The sequence below is a fragment of the Schistocerca nitens genome, chromosome 7, assembly GCF_023898315.1.
Source record: "Schistocerca nitens isolate TAMUIC-IGC-003100 chromosome 7, iqSchNite1.1, whole genome shotgun sequence".
NCBI lineage: Eukaryota > Metazoa > Arthropoda > Insecta > Orthoptera > Acrididae > Schistocerca > Schistocerca nitens.
In genome coordinates, this window is record NC_064620.1 from 206,882,708 (window position 1) to 206,906,615 (window position 23,908).

A 23,908-nucleotide genomic window follows, 5' to 3' on the forward strand; every position below is an offset into this window, starting at 1 on the left:
GTTTGCTCATCATTTAGATTAGAATCATTACTGGTGGTCAGTGCGCACTGATTATCTGTAATTAGAGGATTATCATTATGACACTTAGTGTCGCTAGTACTATCAGTCAAATTATTCAAGTCCGCTTTTTCACTCATTACGGATCGCGATGTACTGTTAGCAGTTTTTCGCGGCATTTTCTCAACTCAAAGTTAAGCACAAAATCAAACAAAGACAAAGCAAAAATGGAACAAATACAGTTAAAACAAAGAGCAATAAATTGCCGATGACCTGTGAAAGAAAGAGTGACAAGTTAGTAAATGCTTTGCGCCAGATGTAAACTGCATTTAATATTAGGTAAATAAGAGCAGATATATAACTGACTACTACTCAGAAATTCACAAAGAAATACGATCCTGGCCGGTTGTCGCCAAGTGTAACCTCCCCACAGTAAAATAATATAAATAATATTCACATTTAGCGTAACTACCCAACAGTTCCGAAACCTCCCAACTGTAAAAAATATAACCATAACATTGACATTTAGCGTAACCTACCAACAGATAAATTCAGTGACCTACCAATAACACAATGTGACTTACCTCTCAATAAAATTGTCGCTCACTTATAACCTTTGAATAATGACTGTGAATTTAAACTAGTAAATTTAGGACGTCAGCAGCGCTACGTCGTGGCCCTGAAAGATCATTCTGAATAAAAAAATGAAAATTCTTACCCCAATAAGGTCGCCGGATAACGGATATATATCTGCTCCTATAAGAAATTTTTCTGGCGCAGCTCTGTGCAATGCTGCCCGATAGATTTGTCTTGTATAAAGAGAAACAACTGATTTTTCCTTTCAATAATCGGGGTGACCAAGGATTGGAGAAATTAGTAAATTCTTTAAATTGAAATGAATGATTGTCAAAAGTTACTTTTTATGAGAAAGATTATTATTAAGAGATTTTTTTAAAAGATTTACATGGGACTTGATATAACAATACTACACATGCGCGAGGCTGCTTTTTTACCTTATACTCAGGCTCCGCCATCGCTCCACACGACCGGCCCAGCCAACACGATACACAAGACCGCTCGCTAGCAACTACTTACTGCTACTGCCACACAGTTCCTACTGCAGTCAACACTGCTCTTTGGTCTGAGATTCTCTTATAGCTTACATATCGCAGGCAGCGCGTGAGCAATCCATCGAAATTACATCTGCTTGAGTGCGCTAACAACAAATTCCTTAATCATGGACCTCTTACAAACGTGAATAATTTCGGAAGAGATGATATAAAACCACCAAGAATAAACGTACAGAAGAATACTTAAAAGTGTTACCGTCGGTTTACCCCGTGCGATGTGGGTCATTAGTCATAGCAACGGTGGGTAATACTACGCTCATAAACTGTAAACACGGCGCCGGACAAAGTGCTGGTGGCTGATCAGCACTCATACAATGATTACAAAGCAGTGATAGAATTAGAAGCCAATAATGGTGCTACTAAGGATAATCGTCATTAGGTGGTACCAAATGAAGGTACAAGGCAATGAATGGTAAATCCTTATAGTAGAGAGAAAGAAAGTGTCATTATGGAGCTACAAACACTTTAAATGGGAAATAAATTTTATAAATATTATTAGAGAATCCTCTCCAACGACAGAGGCATGGGGTTAAAGTGCGCAACGTAGTAGAATTAAATAGAAAATATTTAAGAACAGGAAGAAGAGGAGATTAATACAATAACCAGAGTCGGGAAGCTGACAGACAATGATAAGATAATGTAAAGAGAATAATAAAGACAACAAATAAACAGAGACCTATCTGATTATAAGTTTAGGGAAAGTATGCACTGGGAACAAGTGAGAAGGTAGATGAGATGGAACCTAGGACCATCTATTAGTATTAATTACAACACAAGGTTGCTGTATCAACGCGCTACAATGTACAGGAATAAATTTTATTCACAGCGAATTCCGATAATCAGACTAGTATAAAGATTTCGAAAATAATCTGAAAATAAAAACCTGTTACAAGGCGATTTTTATCTCTAATAATATTACTGCAACATATTACTCTTTTCCACGCTCAAGTTACAAAGCGACAGAAATGTAGCAAAGTTCTTCTTACCGTCTATGCCGGCAATTGCAATCAGTTGGGAGAATATCCATTTACTGATGTCTTCAGTTCTACCAATACAGCCGCTTTTCCAGGGGTTATTGTGTTCCACAACCCAGATAAATCTCTAAAAAAGTAATAAGAAAATTCTTTTCAACGATCTATATTTTCGGACTTGCAGCATACTGGAGCGGCTTGGGTCAGCAACTACTGTTAATCGGTGGAACGAGAAACCAGTCCGTTGCAATTTTTTTTTCTTTTTATTCATCCGATGGCTAGTTTGAGGCCGAGATCCATTCTAAGATCATCATAACAAAGTCGAATATATATATATATATATATATATATATATATATATATATATATATATATATATATATAGCACTCCGTCTTGAGGCCACGAGTGGCCAACCGGGACCATCCGACCGCCGTGTCATCCTCAGGGTAGGATGTAGATATGAGGGGCGTGGGGTCAGCACATCGCTCTCCCGGTCGTTATTATGGTATTCTTGACCGAAGCCGCTACTATTCGGTCTAGCAGCTCTTCAATTGTAATCACGAGGCTTAGTGCACCCCGAAAAATGCCAACAGCACATGGCGGCCTGAATGGTCATCCATCCAAGTGCCGACCACGCCCGACTGCGCTTAACTTCGGTGATCTCACGGGAACCGGTGTATCCACTGCGGCAAGGCCGTTGCCAAAGTCCAATATGGTACGGGCATTTTTGACAGCTTTGGAAATGCCATTTTCGACTTTGTTATGATGATATGAAAATGGATCGCGGCCACAAATTGGCCATCAAATGAATAAACAGAAAAAATTTGCATCTTGGACTGGTTTTTCGTTCTACGGATCTATATTTTCACATTTCTCCCTCACCCCAGATATAATGGAAGTACATGAATTTCAGCTGAACTGCTTCTAGCTTCTCCAGAACATAAGAGAAAAAAAGAGAGAAAAACAAACTTCACAATATAACAACTACAGATTTCACAATATATGTATAAAAAGTCACGGAAGTTATTTCACATAAAGTTAAAGTTAAAAGTGATATGAATTAGCTAGTTGCAGATAAAGTACTGAAAATTAAGTCGCATTGTTAATAGAAAAAAATCAAAACAATTGTGCGTGCACTTTAAGAAACTGGCGCAAAGATTGAATATCCCTGGCAGTTGAAACGTGAATTTTGGAGTAGACTTTTACTGGGCTGTCTGGTGAGAGTAAGACAATGGAGTTGTATGTATTGTTTTTCAAAAAGAGAATTAGTGACGGTGAAAAGAGTTTCTGCTGTGTTGTCTGCAGTAGGAGCAGCCGCTGGCCTCGAGTGCCACGCACAGTTGCCTACGCTCGCAGGCTGTAGCTGCGGGGTAGCGCGCGCTGCAGACCAGCGTAATGGCTGCGCAGTTATTCTCGCCGGGCCTGCCATCAGCCGGCGGCCTTATGAGGCTCTTTATGAGGCTTCTTTATTGCTGGCGGAGGCCGGGCCGGCGCCCGGGACTGCACGGCGGGCGAAATGACCGCCGGCCGCCGGCACGCGATAAGTGTCCGCTACGTGCCGGCCCGCGCGCCCGACGGCTCTGCAGAATGCTCTCTGCAAAATGGTCGACTGTTTGCATCGCAGCCTACAGCTCCGTAGGCGAGGCCTCACTTCCCTTGCCAGAGTCTGCCACGTGTACCACCGACATCTGCCGTCCATTTACTCCGCATAATGGTACTCTATTTGGTGTAAACGCAATTACATTAACATGTCATTAACAGTATGACTCCAGAGACATTTTCAAGTCCCAAACATGTATTGGTTGATCACTGGCTGACCACTACATCACACTGGCACAGTAGCTCCGCAGAACTGCTCGGAACAACTTAGCACGACTCTCTCCTCAACAGAAATTCCTAGAAGGCTGAGGCATGCGTGGGACGTGGATCGAGAAGTGATGCATTCTAGGGTAGTCCGTGCAGCTGTGCAACGCCATTGTGCCAGAGTGGCAGAGTGATTAATGAATCTGCCTAGTGAGCGCGAGACCTGGGACCGAATCCCAGTATTGGAACAAACTTCCATTCGTTGCTTCGGTCTGCATGTGTACATTATTAACGAAAGTTTGGAATAGAGTATGAATGTACAGTGCCTGACAAAGAAAGTGAAGCAAAGAGATGACGTCGTCACGTATCAATGTAACTCTGAGCACGTACACACTATCGTGGAGGACTTCTAGTTTGCTATGACAGGTACAGCGGCCACTAAAATGCATTGTTGTTGTGGTGGTCTTCAGTCCTGAGACTGGTTTGATGCAGCTCTCCATGCTACCCTATCCTGTGCAAGCTTCTTCATCTCCCAGTACTTACTGCAACCTTCTGAATCTGCTTAGTGTATTCATCTCTTGGTCTCCCTCTACGATTTTTACCCTCAACGCTGCCCTCCAATGCTAAATTTGTTATCCCTTGATGCCTCACAACATGTCCTACCAACCGATACCTCCTTCAGGCCAAGTTGTGCCACAAACTCATCTTCTCCCCAATTCTATTCAATACCTCCTCATTAGTTATGTGATCTATCCATCTAATGTTCAGCATTCGTCTGTAGCATCACATTTCGAAAGCTTCTATTCTCTTCTTGTCCAAACTATTTATCGTCCATGTTTCACTTCCATACATGGCTACACTCCATACAAATACTTTTAGAAACGACTTCCTGAAACTTAAATCTATACTTGATGTTAACAAATTTCTCTTCTTCAGAAACGCTTTCCTTGCCATTGCCAGTCTACATTTTATATATTCTCTACTTCGACCACCATCAGTTATTTTGCTCCCCAAATAAAAAAACTCCTTTACTACTTTAAGTGTCTCATTTTACAGTCTAATTCCCTCAGCATCCCCCGACTTAATTCGACTACATTCCATTATCCTCGTTTTGCTTTTGTTGATGTTCATCTTATATCCTCCTTTCAAGACACTGTCCATTCCGTTCACTGCTCTTCCAAGTTCAAATGGTTCAAATGGCTCTGAGCACTATGGGACTCAACTGCTGAGGTCATTAGTCCCCTAGAACTTAGAACTAGTTAAACCTAACTAACCTAAGGACATCACAAACATCCATGCCCGAGGCAGGATTCGAACCTGCGACCGTAGCGGTCTTGCGGTTCCAGACTGCAGCGCCTTTAACCGCACGGCCACTTCGGCCGGCCTCTTCCAAGTCCTTCGCTGTCTCTGACAGAATTACAATGTCATCGGCGAACCTCAAAGTATTTATTTCTTCTCCATGGATTTTAATACCCACTCCAAATTTTTCATTTGTTTCCTTTACTGCTTGCTCAATTCATTAGGTGCAGTTTTTACTGAAGAGAAACGTGTGCAATGTGGTACATGATGTAACTCGTGATACAACACCTAAGCAATGTACTGCTGCAGTACATAGGAAAGTGGTTGAAGCAACTTAACTGTATCACAGTTAGACGACACCGATACATATCTCCATCGTACTGCACAGTACAACTGGCAGTGCTTGGTTGCTCTACCCATTGATGTCATATGATAAAAATGTACAATCTTCAAGCGTGCCCCCAAGAAAATGGTTTTATGTAAATGAAGTTAGGACACATCCGTATCTCTACTCAGTTACTCTGTAAAACAAACAAATTGAAAACCACAGCTCTTCGATTCACACGTGTTCCCCATTATGTAGTCTTTCTCGTTCGATTCCAGGGGAATGATTCGGTAACTAAATATGATTTTTCACATATTATACTCCCAAATAACAGACTGATAGCTGTTTTTCTTTCCGGTATTGCCCGTACTTATTGTGGTACTTCGCAAATAACCGATTCACTGGGAAAATTTTTAAGACTTTTCAATAAAGTAGGTAGTCACCGACCAAATTGCGTTTGGTGCCTTATTGATCACACATTGCTGCGTACGAAATGTAGCTAACATATCGAAATTGCTTTTAAAGATGGAAGACAGCGATACCCCTATCCATTCCCCAGAAAATGTGAGATATATATTGGAGGCTGTCGCCAACGAAGTTGGAATCCAGGCGTCATATACGAAGCTATTTCCGCTTGCTTTGACCTGGTAAGCAAAGCGCGGACCTGCATCGTATTTGTTTTTTTTTCGTACGCTGTCTATAAAAGCGGAAGCCGCAAATGCAAAGGTCACTGAAATAAGAAGACAAAGGAAGTCATCAGCTGAGGATGCTCATTGAATGGTTCTTCAGTCTATTCCATGATTTCCAAATACGAGGGTTGGAAATTAAGTAGTGGCAACTATTTATTCACAAACGATACAAAAGAGTTACATGTTTGCACCTGTTACCGTCCTTCAAAGTAGTCACCAGCGTTTTGTAGGATCCGTTGGCAGCGATATGGAAGGCGTAGTACAACGTTAGCAGGGCCTGTTCTTTTGATGGTGCGAATGGAGCGGTCTACTGCCTGTCGAATCTCTGGAACAGTTCTGAAGCGAATGCCACGAGGAGGTTCCTTCATCTTCGGAATCAAATCAAAGTCACAAGAACTTAATTCCGGGGTGTATGATGGATGGTACAGTACTTTCCAGTCCCATCGACCGAACAGAGCAGCCACAACTTGCGCTGCATGCGCTCGCGCATTGTCGTGCAAAATGATGGGTATGTTACGCAGAAAGTGTATCCACTTCTTTCGCAAAGCTGGTTACAGGTGATGCTCCAAAAAGGAATAGTAGTACTGTGCACTGACGGTCTGCCGTGGAGGAACGTTATATGTTACGATAACACCATCACAGTCGTACACGAGAATCGCCATAAGTTTAAACCGCTGCATTCGCACCATCAACAGGACAGGCCCTGCTAACGGTATACTAAGCCTTCCGCATTGCTTTCAACGGTTCGTACACAACGCGGGGGCTACTTTAAAGGACAGTAACAGGTGCAAACATGTAAATTGTAATGGTTCGCATGGCTCTGAACACTATGGGACTTAACTTCTGAGGTCATCAGTCCCCTAGAACTTAGAACTACTTAAACCTAACTAACCTAAGGACATCACACACATCCATGCCCGAGGCAGGATTCGAACCTGCGACCGTAGCGTTCGCGCGGTTCCAGACTGTAGCGCCCGGAACCGCTCTGCCACACCGGCCCGGAAACTTGTAACTCTTTTATGTCGGTTGTGAATAAATAGTTGCCACTATTTAAGTTGCAACCCTCGTACTGTGTGACTGTAAAAGAGATCTGATATCTAAATTCCTGCTAATTCTGAAAGAGTAGGTGGACGAAGCCAAAAATGTAATTTGCTTCCTCTGTTTCCTCAAACACAGTCCAATCCGATGCAAGTCGGCCACCCACTGCTACACCACCGATGGCGAGAGATCTTACTTCAAATGCAGAGATTTTTTCCTATGGATACTCCTCAAACTTAATTATATGCTGCTTTACGAAACTGATTAGTTTTAGAAATACTATCTTAGATCTATTAATTTCAAACCATTATTTATATACGTAACACAGGGAATAAAGTGCCACATTAGTTGGTCTTAAAAAAGAATAAACTTTTCATCATGGCATTTTTGTCGTCACTCCTACACTTTTACCAACTCATCATATAGTAATTAGTAGCTCCTCAGCAGGAGAATAGCCAGTCGATAATCCATGTTACGAGGAATTGAGACCAATTTCTCCAATAAATGCAAACTGTAGAGTTATTTTGAAAAATTCGTGGTACTTGTGTTCGTGTTGAGGGAGCTCACGAGAAACCACAGCCGAAGACTGATATTTGTAATATTGTACGAGTACACGCAGAAATTTCTTTTCCTTTCCACTTATTTGAGCTTCAGATAATGACAAAGTCCTGTTCAGGGGAGCTCATCTTTGCAACTGAAACTGAAATGCAAACCTGATTCATGCTTTCTTGTTCCTGATCGTATCGGGAGTCGCATAGTGCGTCGTACCCCATAATGTTCCTCCCCAGTGGGAAGAGGACTACTGCTGCGATAAGTGCCGAATCACGTGAAATTAATTGTAGTGAGTCTTGTCACATGTCGTATCGCCTCAGTGAGAACCGCTCCTTAGTGTACTTAAGGTGCCAAGCTTTGTTACCAGTCCTAGTATTGTAGATACGGCGCAAAACAGTGATAAAAATTGAGTCTTCACTGTGGAGGACAGAGGATTGAACATTAACGTATTCAGGGTCGTCATTTCGAGGGCTGGTCTAGACACGTGAGTCATTTGGATGTGAAACGGCTCGATGATGGCTGCTTGGAAGCGGGAGACCACCGTCAACGTTCCGATCAACCACATCTTTCCACACAGAGGATCGTCATTGTGTCAACAAGCACACCGTAACCCCTTCACATGTGCGCCTAACATATGATAACAAGTAATGGACTCCTTAAAATATTCCGTGCTATCCATACTATTGGCTGGATCTAGCAACAGCCACCACCTCCAAGAAAGACGAAGACTTACAGTTCGACAAGGCGATGCTGAGTACTTTTGACACTGTTTTCGTGTGGTGTTAATAGGTTAATAGGTTATTTTTGTAAATGCCAAAACACACGAGCATGCTACAAGTACCCTCATAAGTTTGTGAGGGGATGGCTCGACGAAGTGTCGCAGGAGGCTGTGTAAGAGTATCTTTTTGATCCAGTACAAAACCCAGTCCCGTGTCACATAGGAAACAGTCACACATGCTGTTTATGTGGGCTATCGAATTTTGCTTCACCCTGCATTTTCCTGAGATGGCTCCCAGTGACTTCTTTCTGTACAGTCAGTCCGTTCATATAAACGGTTTTTTAGGGTTTCCGAGCATGTTTGTGACAAGGAAGTCACACCATATCTTACTCCTTTTCTTTGATATTGTCAGCTAGTTCTGTATTCCATATTTTCAGACCCCTGTTTCTGTTTGAGACTATATTTTTCCCTAGTACCTCATTAGCTATTTTCAACATTGCTGACTTTAATCTTTCCCATTCTTCTTCAATATTGCCTTTAGTCGCAATCATTTGCAATTCCTGTGTGAGTCTTTCTTGATATAAGTTCCTTCTACTTTCTTCCTGGAGAAAAACAGCTTTATCTTTCAAGTTGTTTCATTGTGTTTTCCACATATTTGTTTATTTCCTCAATCTTGCCCACACTTCAACCTCTGAAGTAACTAGGAAGTAATTGGAGCCTACATCACTATCTCTAAGTATATAAGTATTTTATTAGCTTTTACTTAGTCAATTGTTGAGAGTGAACCACTTGCGTTTCAGCTGTATTTATTCATGTCTTTCTGTTTCAAGAAGATATTTGTGAATTTTAGCTGATTAAATGTAGGAAAATCTCTTAATCTATTTCCATTTCCATTTAAAGCTATTTAACCAAATGTGCATACTGTATCTATTATTGGCCGGCCGGGGAGGCCGAGCGGTTCTAGGCGCTGCAATCTGTAACCGCGCAACCGCTACGGTCGAAGTTTTGAATCCTGCCTCAGGCATGGATGTGTGTGATGTCCTTAGGTTAGTTAGGTTTAAGTAGTTCTAAGTTCTAGGGGACTGATGACCTCAGAAGTTAAGTCCCATAGTGCTCAGAGCCATATGAACCATTTTTGTCTCTATTATTAGCACCTTTCCAGTTTCTGGATTTAGGTCTCCTAATGTAACAATTGATCAGTTTTATTATATTTATTTATTTGTTTTTGCAGTTCTTTATAAAATATTTCAGAAACTTGGCGTTTTCCTTCTTCAGGTGAGCATACTCCTACTTCACATAAAGGTCGTCTACCAGTTCAGATTCAATCAGTTATTATCTCATCATCTATGTGGTCACAAAAAGATATCTTTCTTTTCCATTATTCTTCTGTAAGAATACCTATTCCATTCACTACTCATTTGGTTTGTTCGACACCACTGTAATTTAATGTCTAATTATTTAAATATTTTGTTTGTGTCAGTTTCATTTTCGTTCCTCTTACTACAGCCAGGTCTATATTTGTTTGTTGCCAGTTTTGTATAGGCTCTAATTCCTTTGTATTCAAAATTTCTCTTATATTCAAGGTAACCTTACATAATATATCTTTAACGCCAAAACGTTATCCTTTATCATGGTCTTCATTCCTTAGAGACTTAAGAGTTATGGCTTTTCTATGGATGGCTAACCAGCTGTTCGCACAGTACCTACACTTGAGGATCGCCTTTTAAATCATAATACCTCTTCCTAGGTAGAATTCCAGTTAGTGCTTAAGAAGTCTATCTGCCTAGCATAAAGGGATGCTGCTACCACACGTCGAGTCATTGTAGGGAGCACCTGCTCCCACGATGGCTCGTTGACAGTTGCTGTGTTTGCTGTAACCCTGGCAAGAGACTCTCACAAAGTACTTCATCTGGGCCACGTGGACTAAAGTTTTTTAAAGAGGTTTTACTACTCCACATCCTCCTTTCCTAATCCAAGCTTGGATTTTTTTTAATTTCATCTGAAATTAATTCCTTTATGTCTGGTTAGCCATCGATCCCGATATTTCGCGATTTTCGATCTATTCATCCCATCGTAACTACCTCACACGACGCCCTCTTCAGCCTGCCTAGCATATTCTTGCCTTCGTCCGCCTCTACTGCCCAACTGAACGCGAAGTTAACAATTAACGGGTGCTGGAACAAATGTCAACCTAACCTATCCCTTCCGCTGGTAAATGTCTGTTGTATACTTCCTTCGACGTCTAAGCGTTGTAGTGCTTCTCCATTTCGTACTACATGTCTACATAATTCTCAACAGTTTTCCGCAGCACCACTTATCTAATGCTTTCATTTTAGTGTTTTCTCTGTTTCCCATAGTTCTAATTTCACTTCTACACATTTCTGTGCTGCATACCAACAATCTCATGACCTTCTTCTTCAGTTAGATACGAATATGTGATATCAGTACGGCTCTTGACTGAAGAAAGATTCTCTCACCTTTGATAAGTTACTTGCGATATCTTACTAGCTTCGGCCATCCAGTTTTATCTCGTTTCCTTGCGTGGACAGCACTTTCATTTCTTCCAACACTTTCATTTCTTCCAAAAACATGTGGTACCTCGTTTCAGTCTTAAACACTATACCTCGAATTTCAACCGCCTTTATACGGCGGCTGAAATGGTCTTGGTTTGCTTGCACTCTGTTAAGTGTAAGCAATGGAATGCTATACCGTTATAAAATCATTTGAATGTTTTATTGCGAATGGAAATATCTTTCAAATTTGGTGGACATTATGAATCTGTCCTTCATTTTCAAGTGCTAAGAACTGATCACCTGGATTCGTACGTAACTGGAATACTATCTGTGTCAAGTCTATATAAAACTGAAACCACAGACGAAAATATCGTAAACAGAGCCGTGTGTTGGAGCTGATGTCCTTCTACCGAAACATATGAAGAGAAGGAGCATGAAAGGTGAGGTCATTAGGGACGGAGAACATGATAAAATTTAAGGAGACTGGAAACGGAATCGTTCTTGTCCTTTTCAAAGGAACCCCTCTGACATTTGCCTCAAATGACTGAGGAAACCACAGGATACCGAACCACCGTCTCCCATAATGAAAATTCGGCGACTTACTACTGCCCTACCCAGCTCGATCTGAGAACAAAAGATCGATTTCGTCAGGATGTTAGGAGAAATATTAATCTTTTAACTGATTACTGCAAAAGTGTAAATATTATAGATCTCGGTTGTGTGGATGGCTCCCTGTTAAATCAGCGATTGCGGAAGATCATCAGTTTAATATTTCTGCTCATAACAGTACTTTGGCTTTTGCTTGGTTAGGTGATGTAAGGTATGAATTCTTCGACCTCCTACTCTTCCTCCAAATCTGACACCTTTTCATTACGACCAGAGCAGTATATGTGTGAAGAATTTTTGAAACATCTGGCAGACGTTCATCATTGCTACTTAGCTGGAAAATGTTTTACGAGGTGTCCTGAATTCAAAGAAAATTACATTGATGTCTTGAAACAACTGTGGCCTAACAACAATTCAGATAGAGTATGTGCTCGTTTTCCGATACAATACCATACTGTACGTTGTACTTCATATGAGCTTGTAACTAATGTGTATCGTATAAAGGTAGCATGTGTGCGAGGTTCAGATTATACAGGGTCAAAGTGTTTGCATTTTTGCTTCCCAATTTCCGACGATTGTTTGGAGTCTAGTTACTCCGTACCGATTGTCCGAGTGCCATAGGAGGCAGGTCACTAAAAAAAATGTGTAATTATAGTCATTGTGTAATCGACAGGCAAGACAACCTTAACAGTCCCATTTCTTATCCACTCTCGTCGCTAATGCGACGATACCATTTTCACTATGGTCGGTGTCCTTCTGGATCTCTCCCCATTAGAGCTATAAAAGCTTTTTAAGGAAATTACTGTTTCTTGTAGTTCAGATGAAACTTACCTTTAAACACTTGAGCTACTTCATATAAGAATATCATTTTAATAATTTCTTATTACCATATTGTAGCAGGAGAAGCTGAGTAGCACCGTGGTGTAGTGGTTATGATGCTAAACTCCTCCATGGAGGGTAGTGGGAAAGCTCACCTGCACTGTAATATTTTAATTTTTGTATTCGGTTCGAGTACATTCTAGAAGTATCCGCGCATGTCAAGAATCGTTGTACTGGAATGTTATGTAGCTGTATATATAATGTATGTATTCTGGCCGGAGGCAGTTCGCTCCGCGCTCTTGTTTGAGCAAATGCTGAATAGGTGAAGTTGTATGTTGTATGTTAAGCGGGGAATTAGAAATGACGAAGAGGCTCCGTCCCCATCGCAGCAGCAGTGGTCCACAACCTCACGACTACTACCGCAGTCCACTTCACCCCTCCGCCACCCCACACCGAACCCAGGGTTATTGTGCGGTTCAGTCCCCGGTGGACCTGCAAAGGGAACGTCTCACACCAGACGAGTGTAACTCCTATGTTTGCGTGGTAGAGTAATGGTGATGTACGCGTACGTGGAGAACTTGTTTGCGCAGCAATCGCCGACATGGTGTAGCTGAGGCTGAATAATGGGAACTAGCCTGCATTCGCCGAGGCAGATGGAAAACCGCCTAAAAACCATCCACAGAGTAGCCGGCTCACTGGACCTCGACACAAGTCCGCCGGGCGGATTCGGGCCGGGGACCAGGCGCTCCTTCCCGCTCCCTAAAGACGTGCGCTACACCGCTCGGCTAGCCGGGCGGGGTAAGTGAAGTTGATGTTCGTCATTCATCTAATTACACCTTCTTCTACGTTGTTTGATTGCTAGTATTTTTTTCTTTCCAAACATTTCGAGTACCTTACGTGTCGTTCATAGTCTCAGACTTTGTGTGCTCAAATATTCGACTGCCTCCACTATAGTCCAACGACCATCTAATTACATGAAAAAGAATGCGCGCTCGGATAAATGCTTCACATGCATACATATACACTGATCAGCCAGAACATTATGGCTACCTACCTAATAGCCGCCGTGTACATCACTGACGCGGAGCCGGACGGAGTGGCCGCGCTGTTAGAGGCGCCATGTCACGGATTGCGCTGCCCCTCCCGCCACAGGTTCGAGTCATCCCTCGTGCATGTTGTGTGTTGTTTTTAGCACAAGCTAGTTTAAGTAGTGTGTATGTCCAGGAATTCACACACATTTGCACATTTTTGTTGGCAAGGATAACAGCAGTGACGCATCGTGGCATGGAAGTACGAGGTGCATTCAAGTTCCAAGGCCTCCGATTTTTTTTTCTAATTAACTACTCACCCGAAATCCATGAAACTGGCGTTATTTCTCGACGTAATCGCCCTGCAGACGTACACATTTTTTCACAACGCTGACGCCGTGATTCCATGGCAGCGGCGAAAGCTTCTTCAGGAGTCTGTTTTGACCACTGGAAAATCGCTGAGGCAATAGCAGCACGGCTGATGAATGTGCGGCCACGGAGAGTGTCTTTCATTGTTGGAAAAAGCCAAAAGTCACCAGGAGCCAGGTCAGGTGACCATGGAGCATGAGGAATCACTTCAAAGTTGATATCACGAAGAAACTGTTGCATAACGTTAGCTAGATGTGCGGGTGCGTTGCCTTGGTGAAACAGCACACTCGCAGCCATTCCTGGACGTTTTTGTTGCAGGAAGGAATTTGTTCTTCAAAACATTTTCGTAGGGTGCACCTGTTACCGTAGTGCCTTTTGAAACGCCATGGGTAAGGATTACGCCCTCGCTGTCCCAGAACATGGACACCATCATTTTTTCAGCACTGGCGGTTACCCGAAATTTTTTTGGTGGCGGTGAATCTGTGTGCTTCCATTGAGCTGACTGGCGCTTTGTTTCTGAATTGAAAAATGGCATCCACGTCTCATCCATTGTCACAACCGACGAAAAGAAAGTCCCATTCATGCTGTCGTTGCGCGTCAACATTGCCTGGCAACATGCCACACGGGCAGCCATGTAGTCATCCGTCAGCATTCGTGGCATCCACCTGGACGACACTTTTCGCATTTTCAGGTCGTCATGCAGGATTGTGTGCACGGAACCCACAGAAATGCCAACTCTGGAGGCGATCTGTTCAACAGTCATTCGGCGATCCCCCAAAACAATTCTGTCCACTTTCTCGATCATTCGTCAGACCGGCTTGTGCGAGCCCGAGGTTGTTTCGGTTCGTTGTCACACGATGTTCTGCCTTCATTAAACTGTCGCACCCATAAACGCACTTTCAACACATCCATAACTCCATCGCCACATGTCTCCTTCAACTGTCGATGAATTTCAATTGGTTTCACACCACGCAAATTCAGAAAACGAATGATTGCATGCTGTTCAAGTAAGGAAAACGTCGCCATTTTAAGTATTTGAAACAGTTCTCATTCTCGCCGCTGGCGGTAAAATTCCATCTGCCGTACGGTGCTGCCATCTCTGGCATGTATTGACAATGAACGCGGCCTCATTTTAAAACAATGCGCATGTTTCTATCTCTTTACAGTCCGGAGAAAAAAAATCGGAGACCTCAGAACTTGAATGCACCCCGTAATGAGGCCTTGTAAGGCTAAAAGGAGAGAGTTGGCACCACGTCTGAACACACTAGTCATCTACTGCCTGCAAACTCCAGGAGGCGGGCGATGAGCTCCGACGCCATGTTCACTCACATCCCAGGGGTGATCGATCGGATCGGATTCAGATCTGGCGAGTTGGGAGGTAAGTACATCAACTGGAGCTCGCCACTGTGTTCCTCGAATTACTCCATCACACGTCTCGCTTTGTGACATAGCGCACTGTGTTGCTTAAAAATGCCACTGCCATCGACAAACATGATAGTCATGAAGTGGTGTACGTGATCTGCTACCAGATTACGATACTCCTTGGCCGTCATTGTGCCTTGCACGAGCTTCACTGGATCCATGGATGCACACAGAAATGTTTCCCAGAGCATAATGGAGCCGCCGCCAGCTTGTCTCCGTCCCATAGCACAGGTATCAAGGAGTTGTTGCCCTGGAAAAGAACGGATTCGCTCCCTCCCATCGGCATGATGCAGATGGTTTCGCAGCCCAAACCCACGACATCCGGACGTGGTGTCACCTTAATTTCGCCAAGTGTTAAAGACATTCACCATAGCATTCCTCGAACACCCCACAAGCCATGCAGCGTCACCTGTCGAGCCTCAGGCCATCATGATCATCCCTCGGTCAAGCTCATGTAGATGGTGCGCCTTCCCCATTCTACACACAGACAGAATGCTAACTGATACTACATGCGCCGTGCGTGTATCTCAACAGCATTTATTCCTCACCAGGTGAAGCTGCCATCGCCTTGACGGGCTTATATCGATAGTAGGTCGGTGGTAATAATTTTCTAACAGATCAGTGTATATTAACCGAGAGTTAAAATACATGGTCTGCTAAACAATTTGGTGGATGGGGGCAGCTGCCCCTGCGGCGGACAAGCCTCAGCGTTGGAAAAATTTGGATTTACAGATTTGCACGCTAGACGGCAAAAACTAACCGTTCTGCACTTGGAACACGCTTATTTCCTGTTTCATATATCACTTTAATTTTAACCTCGTCAGTGGCGAGAAATCCGCTGTAAAGTGGACATCCACTGTTATAATCGATGCACAGGTAATTTTCTTAAGACTTTTAGACAATCTTTGCTAAGTTTAAGGAATAAGATGTGGATTAAATTGTGACAGTATTAACAATAAGGTAGCGCTACTTTGCTAACTAAACGTACATAAATTTGAACAGAAAGTCTTTTTAAACCGACCGTGTTGGCTCCAGTCTAGGACACTTCGTCTGTGCCCAGTACCAGACAAGAATCAGTTCTGCAGATAAGCATACTGAAGCATTCTCATATTTTTCACCGATTATTATCAGAATGGCAGTCTCAAGGAAATATAAACGTAGTAAGTAGACAATGAAATAAGCTGTCGGTGGCTTATTAGCTGCAAAATTCATCATCGGCTAAGCAGCAGAAGTCATTTGTTTTTACTCTAATAGCTCATTGGGAAAACGTGTTTCTGCCCTTAAAGAGGGGGAAACACAAGAACTGTACTTGCTTGCCGGAGATTTAAAAATACTTTCGCTTATGAGTTGAAAGATGAGCTGATTGCACATCTTAAACATTTTAAGGACTGTGTTGCATTTTCCCCCAAAATAAAACAAAAATTTTGAAAATATTTTGATATTCAGTTGAGTATTTGAACATGCCATATGAATTCAACAGGAGAAAGAAAACTGCTGCAAAAACTAAAATTTGAATTTCATTAACGATGTAGCAGAACATTTGAAGAGGCCTTATGAATTCAATAGGAACAAGAAAACTATAGGCACTAATTTTTTTCCAGGTACCACGAAGCGGCGCTCCAAATATTCCTTCCGGTGATTCCACTCTCAAAATAACACAAGTTTTCAACAGTGGAAATTAAAGTGTCACTTTGACCATTTTATTTAATTCTTTTTGCGTCCACATTTGCAATTTTTTGTTTATCATACGGCGCATCCAGCGTTAAGAGCAGTTAGTTGAAGCTTACCATTTTAAACACTGTTTTGAAAATTGATTAATCTTATTGAAACCCATTGTTTTGATTTACTTTTGTGATTTCGCAGTATTAATTTCATAAATTGTCACGTTTAGCAATTTTATTGAAATTCCTTCATACGATTCTTGTGGAAGAGCAAAAAGGCTTATGTGCCCGCTAGTGGAACAAATTCCCCTAAATGTGTAACGATACCATATCTACCAAGGTCCAGACAGGGAACACTTACACATTTAAGCACTCTTTTCTTTAGTGCACCACGTATTTTAACTTTATATGTGCATGTAAGAAAAGTAGATTATGTAATTCCACGAATTTATCGTTGCTAGTACATATATACCTATATGGGAATCCTTTCTTACAATTAAGGCATTTATATTTCGAATGCATGTCTGTCTGCCTTCTACGCCTACGTTATCTTGCAGTTATCCAAGTTTATGAGGTTAGCTTATAAATTACATTCTGCTACAGAACGCGGAAATTTCGTCATAGTTGCGTATACGTGATGACTTTACGCGAGCTCTCAGCAACTTTGCATCGCGTTATTATTTTACGCGTACGTGACCTTTTTGCTACCCAGCCTGTTGTTCACATTACATTTCAGATGCACGGAACGAGTATAAAACATCAGGGCGGAAGTTGCTAACTCGTGCCGGCCGAGAAGTTCACCGCTGCTGACGTAGCGAGCGCATCCTGTTCCTGATAAAGAGGCGGGTTGGCTCAAATGGCTCAGAGCACTATGGGACATAACATCTCAGGTCATCAGTCCGCTAGAACTTAGAACTACTTAAGCCTAATTAAACTAACGACATCACACACATCCATGCACGAGGCAGGATTCGAACCTGCGACCGTAGCGGTCGCGCGATTCCAGACTGAAGCGCCTAGAAACGCTCGGCCACAGTGGCGGGTAGTTTCTCTCTGGTCAAAGAGAAGAGATTTACTTTAACAGGGCGTTTGAAGGTAAATGAGTCTAGAGATCAATGTCCAGTCATACGCAGATGATTACAATGCGTCAAGTATAAAAATAATATCACGAACTGTTTAAAGAGATAAAAATTCTTCCCTAATGGCATTCCTGGTGCTAGAGTTTAAACTGCAAGTCATTCCGGCAGTATACGTATCTTCTGTCAATAGAGTTAGTAGCTGTGAATACTGTATGTAGAATGTGTTTCATTATTATAAGCGAATCCGCCGTGAGCAAACTCCTTGGGACATCTGAATAAGGAAACATGAGTGTAAATTTGTGTTTAAAATGATATTGTTGGGTGGTACATGAAATTAAGCGCAAAAACGAATTTTCTCATAACGTCACTACACGACATTACACAAATACACTTTAAGAAAGAAAGAAGACGCACCAAGGAGGAATTAGCCGAATGAGGCGCAAATCGACAGATGTGATGTACACGAAAAGAAAAACAAATTACTACAATTACTGAAAAATTTGATGATTTATTCAAGAGAAAAGGCTTCAGAAAATGAGAAGTTCAGTAATAACTTGATCCCCTCCTGGCCCTTATGCAGGCAGTTAATCGGCTTGGCATTGATTGATAGAGATTCTGGATGCCCTCTTGAGGGATTTCGTGCCAAATTCTGTCCAATTGGGGCGTTATATCGCAAAAATACCGAGATGCTGGAGGGCTCTGTCCATAATGCTCCAAACGTTCTCTATTGGGGAGAGATCTGGAGACCTTACTGGCCAAGGTTGGGCTTGGCAAGCACGAAGACAAGGAATAGGAACTCTCGTCACGGGCGCGCTTGCATTATCTTGCTGAAATGTAAGCCCAGGATGGCTTGCCATCAAGGGTAACAAAACAGGGCGTAGAATATTGTCGCCGTACCACTGTGCTGTAACCGGTGCCACGGATGGCAAATAAAGGGGTCCTGCTCTGAAATGAAATGGAACCCCACACCATCACTTCTGATTGTCCTCAGGTTGGTATCCCTCCACGGTCTGCGGCGCGTCCAGACTCGTCCTTGGCTTGGAATCTCATTGACCAGAGCCGAACTGTCTTCAGTGATGTGTCCCGCTTCGAACTGAGGCCCTATCTTAAGAGAGACGCCCTGGAGAGTGATGCGATATCCACATGACTGTCGCGCGCCATACGGATCGACAAGCATGAGTGATGTCCTCGGATGCAAGTTCATTTCATAGCAGGGTGTTTTTTTTCCCGTCATCCGTGGCACCCTTACATCACAGTGGTCCGTAGTCGAGTTATACACCCCGTTTCGTTGTCCTCCTTGGCAGGCCATACTACAGTTTCCACTACTTGTCTTCGTCCTTACGAACTCCTATCTTGACCCAGGCGAGAACATTTGGAGCATTATGGATAGGTCCCTCCAACCATCTCTGGATTTTGTTTACCTAACACACCCACTGGACAGAATTTGGCACGATATCACTCAGGAGGACGTCTTACAACTCTAACAATCAATCCAGAGCCGAAAACCTGCATGCATAAGTGCCAAAGGTGCACCAACGCGTTATTGATATGCGCTATTTCTGAAGCTCCTTCTTTTGGATAAACCATCCAGTTTTTCCGAAATTGTTTTGTGTACATGTGCATCGCATCTACCGATTTCCGTCCCATTTGCATAATTCCTTCGTGGTGCGTCTTGTTTTTATCTTGGTGTGTACATTCCACAGCGATATACACCTTGAAATTACTCAGTACTTCGCAGACACCGATCTGTAGGAAGCATCACGCAAAAAGCGTGTTCATTGCATTTAAATTAACTGGCTTACAAGCAGAGATAATTTTCAGTAATAAGGTAATGCTTTAATGAAATATTAATCCCTGTTAATCCAATATGGTTTAAAATATTTCATGAGAATACAGGCCAAAGGCTGAAAAGTACGTTGGTACCATCGCCAAAGACGTGGCTCTTCAATTGCCTCTCTTACCCGTCACGTCATTTACGACAGTGAGCTTAGATTTTGTACGGAATTTTGAAGAAGGTACCCATAGATTAATTGCTTTCAAATCATTCAGAATTGTCAAAAATTACGGAGTTTTTCTCTGAAAATCAGAATAATTCAGGCAAGTGTCCTTCTGCAAAATTCCAGGCATTTCATGGCAAGAAAATATAGGTTAAGTTCCACACTGAAATTTCTGCTCAGCAGCAGATGCCACATTCCGAGCACAGTCATCCTATAGACGAATGGGGAGAAATTGCTCAAGCATCTGCTAAGGTAGAGAGTATAAACAAACGGAATTACAGGGCAACGCAAGATAAATATCGTGATTACAAACCGCTATAACCATTTAATGTATAGCAATACATCGATAAAAAAAGAGTTAATGTACAAAAAACTTAAAATTTCTACCACTGCGCAAGTGAAGTGAATCGTTAGTCGACGTTGCACGATGACGCACAAATGAGAAAATCCTGTGTCATAAGTGAAAATGGTACATCCACAACGGAAGACATTCTGCGTGTTAGAATTATAAAGATATCTACATGTAGAAGGTATCTGTTCTTTCGGCCATCCGGCCAATGATCTTCTTCAGTGCGGCTGCACTCACATTGTCTGAAGTCTTACGGGAATCGCTAGACTGACTGGCGCGAGTACTGAGTATAATGGGTAGTGGCACTCTAAATGTAGTGTGTGGACAGTAAGTTGGAAATGTGGGTCTCACGGGTAGCGTGCCAGAGATAAGTCCCTGTATTCAGACTATCCTGTGTGTCCTCGGTGGCTCAGACAGATACGGCGTCTGCCATGTCAGCAGGACATCCCCGATTCGAGTCACGGTGGAAGCACCCATTTTCAACTGTTCGCGTTGATGTTTATGAACGCCTGTCAGCAGCTGAAGTTCTAAATTTCAATGTAATTTCGTAAAAAGAAATTGTTCTGTCATCACAGTGCAGAGAAGATTTCGTCAAAGACACATGTAAACAACCATGCATGAGCAGTGCCTAGTAGACGGAGGGGGTCCGAAGCCGGTCAGTTCCAGACATTCCACCAGGAAGGAGGTACACGGCTCGTGTTGTCTGTAGTTCAACCATGCCTAGATGGTCAATACCGCGGTTTCATCGCTTCCGCATTGTTACTTTGTGCCAGGAAGGGCTCTCAAAAAGACAAGTGTCCAGTGAACCAAAGTGACGTTGTTCGGACATGGAGCTGGCCGTGGTGCCCGAGTGGTTCTAGGCGCTTCAGTATGGAATCGCGTGACTGCTAAGGCCACAGGTTCGAATCCTGCCTCGGGCATGGATGTGTGTGATGTCCTTAGGCTAGTTAGATTTAAGTAGTTCTAGGGGACTGATGACGTCAGATGTTAAGTCCCATAGTGTTCAGAGCCATTTGAACCATTTTTATTCGGACATGGAGGCGATACACGAGGCCTCTCTCAGGCCACCCAAGGGCTACTACTGCTGTGGATTAACGCTACCTACGGATTATGCCTCGGAGAAACCATGTTGAATAATGCTTTTTGTGCAGCCACAGGACGTCATGTTACGACTCAAACTGTGCGCAATCAGCTGCATGATGCGCAAATTCACTCCCGACGTCCATGGCGAGGTCCATATTTGTAGTCACGACACCATGCAGCGCGGTACAGATGGGCCCAACAACATGCTCCGGATTGGCATCACGTTCTCCGCAATAATGAGTTTCGCATATGACTTCGACCAGACAAACGTCAGAGACGTGTCTGGAGGAAATCCGGTCAGGCTGAACGCCTTAGACACACTGTCCAGCGAGTGTAGCAACGTGGAGATTCTCTGGTGTTTTAGGGTGGCATTATGTGCCGCCGACGTACGCCGCTGGTGGTCATGGAAGGCACCGTAACTGCTGTACGATACGTAAATGCTGTCCTCCGACCGATGGTGCAATCATATCGGCAGCATAATGGCGAGGCATTCGTCTTCATGGACGACATTTCGCGCCCGCATCGTGCACATCTTGTGAATGACTTCCTTCAGGATAGAGACAACGCCCGACTAGACGCCAGCATGTTCTCCAGGCATGAACGCTATCGAAAATGCCTGGGGTAAATCAAAAAGGGTTGTTCATGGACGACGTGACGCACCAACCACTCTGTGGGATCTACGCCGAATCGCCGTTGAGGAGTGGGACAATATGGACCAACAGTGCCTTGATGAACTTGTGATAGTATGCCACGAAGAATACAGGCATGCATCAATGCAAGAGGACGTGCTAGTGGGTATTAGAGGAACCGGTGTGTACAGCAATCTGGACCACCACCTCTGAAGGTCTCGCTGTATAGTGCTACAACATGCAATGTGTGGTTTTAATGAACAATGAAAAGGGCGGAAAAGATGTTAATGTTGATCTCTATTCCAATTTTTTGTACAGGTTCCGGAACTCTCGGAACCGAGGTGATGCAAAACTTTTTGTGATGTTTGTACATGCCAAACTTCGCGCCATAGATTTCTTTTACTTACGTTTATCTCTATTTCTTTGCCCAAAACTCTTAGATAACTCAATCTGCGAATTTCTAACGCTCTCGCACCAGTAGCTACGCGTCTGCTTCAAAGTATATGACGTCAAATGAGTCATCGTGGCCTAGGGGAGAAATAAAGAACATCTTTTAGGTAAAAACTGGCAAGGGGCGATTAGGACTTGCACACTAAGCGTTGAGTAGCAACTTAATTATGTGTATAGACAGTTCACACATACCAGAAATTTAGAATCTTGACTATTTTTGCCTGTCACCGCCACTGATAATGACAAGATGTCGGTCCTGGGTATTCCAGGACTCTCGGGAATATTAATGTCAATTCTGAAGTCGAATAACAAGTGACAAAAAATATTATTATCGTATGATATAACAGCAAAATCAGAATTATTGAGATTTTTCAAATACTTTTACTGTTAAACCCTGACGATTGCCAAATTTCATGACTCCAGCTCAGTGTTAAGTACTCTAAACATTTTAATGAGTGAGTTTGCGAATATGAAAATATGAAACATGAATGACCATATCTCTTGATTTCTTTAACTTAGAAGCTTAAATTTACTGTACTGCCAAGATACTATACGTCTCAGTATGTGGCATAAATTTCAACTTTATACAGCTTGCTGCTCTTATGAAAAAGGGGTCTTAACAACCGACGGAAAGAAAAACAGCCCAGTAAATAATGTCAAAAATACTTTTTTCTTGTGACATCTACAAATTTAGACTTTTCTGATTTTTCTTCTTTTAGTTACACAGTGAAACCTTGTTTCCTGCCAAATTTATGATAGTAGGCGAAAAACTCTACAGGTATTGATGAGTGAGTTTTCAAGTATCAAAATTTGTGGCATAAATGGCCACACCGTTTGATTTTATAGACTTGGAAGCTTAATGCTTTTACACCGCCAACAGACCGAAGATATTAGTATGTGACAAAAATGTCAACTTGACCCATTCCTGAGGAAAAGGGTTTTTGACAGTCGGACAAACAGACAGGCAGAAGTACGGATAACGAAGTGATCGTATATGGGATCCGCTTTTACCAATTTTTATCGGAACCTTAAAAAATGAATTCTCCTTTATGTTCTCTGTCGTTCTTACCCAAGCGGCATTAAGGCGTCAAACAGTCGAGGCCTTCCTGCTCGCTATATTCGTTTTAAAATTTCATGGGCTTCTAACGTACGGATGAGAGACTATCTTAACAGAGGGAAAAATGATAACCCTTACATTTCATCGAAAGCAATCGCTTATCGAGTTTTCATTTTGCTAATTCCATCAACTGTATTAAAGTTTTCTGATTTTGATTAGGTATTGATCTCCATCTCGGCTCATTTTCTGTGATGGAGACGCTGTGGACCGAGGTCGTGAAACCAGTATCGTCGCTACGCAGAAGTAAGATATTTCTGGAAACC

General features: G+C 42.7%; 1 pseudogene; it reads right to left on the reverse strand.

Moving 5' to 3' along the window:
* Nucleotides 1-2,683: 2,683 nt before the first annotated feature.
* LOC126197169 (5S ribosomal RNA) lies at nucleotides 2,684-2,801 on the reverse strand (annotated as a pseudogene).
* Nucleotides 2,802-23,908: the final 21,107 nt, after the last annotated feature.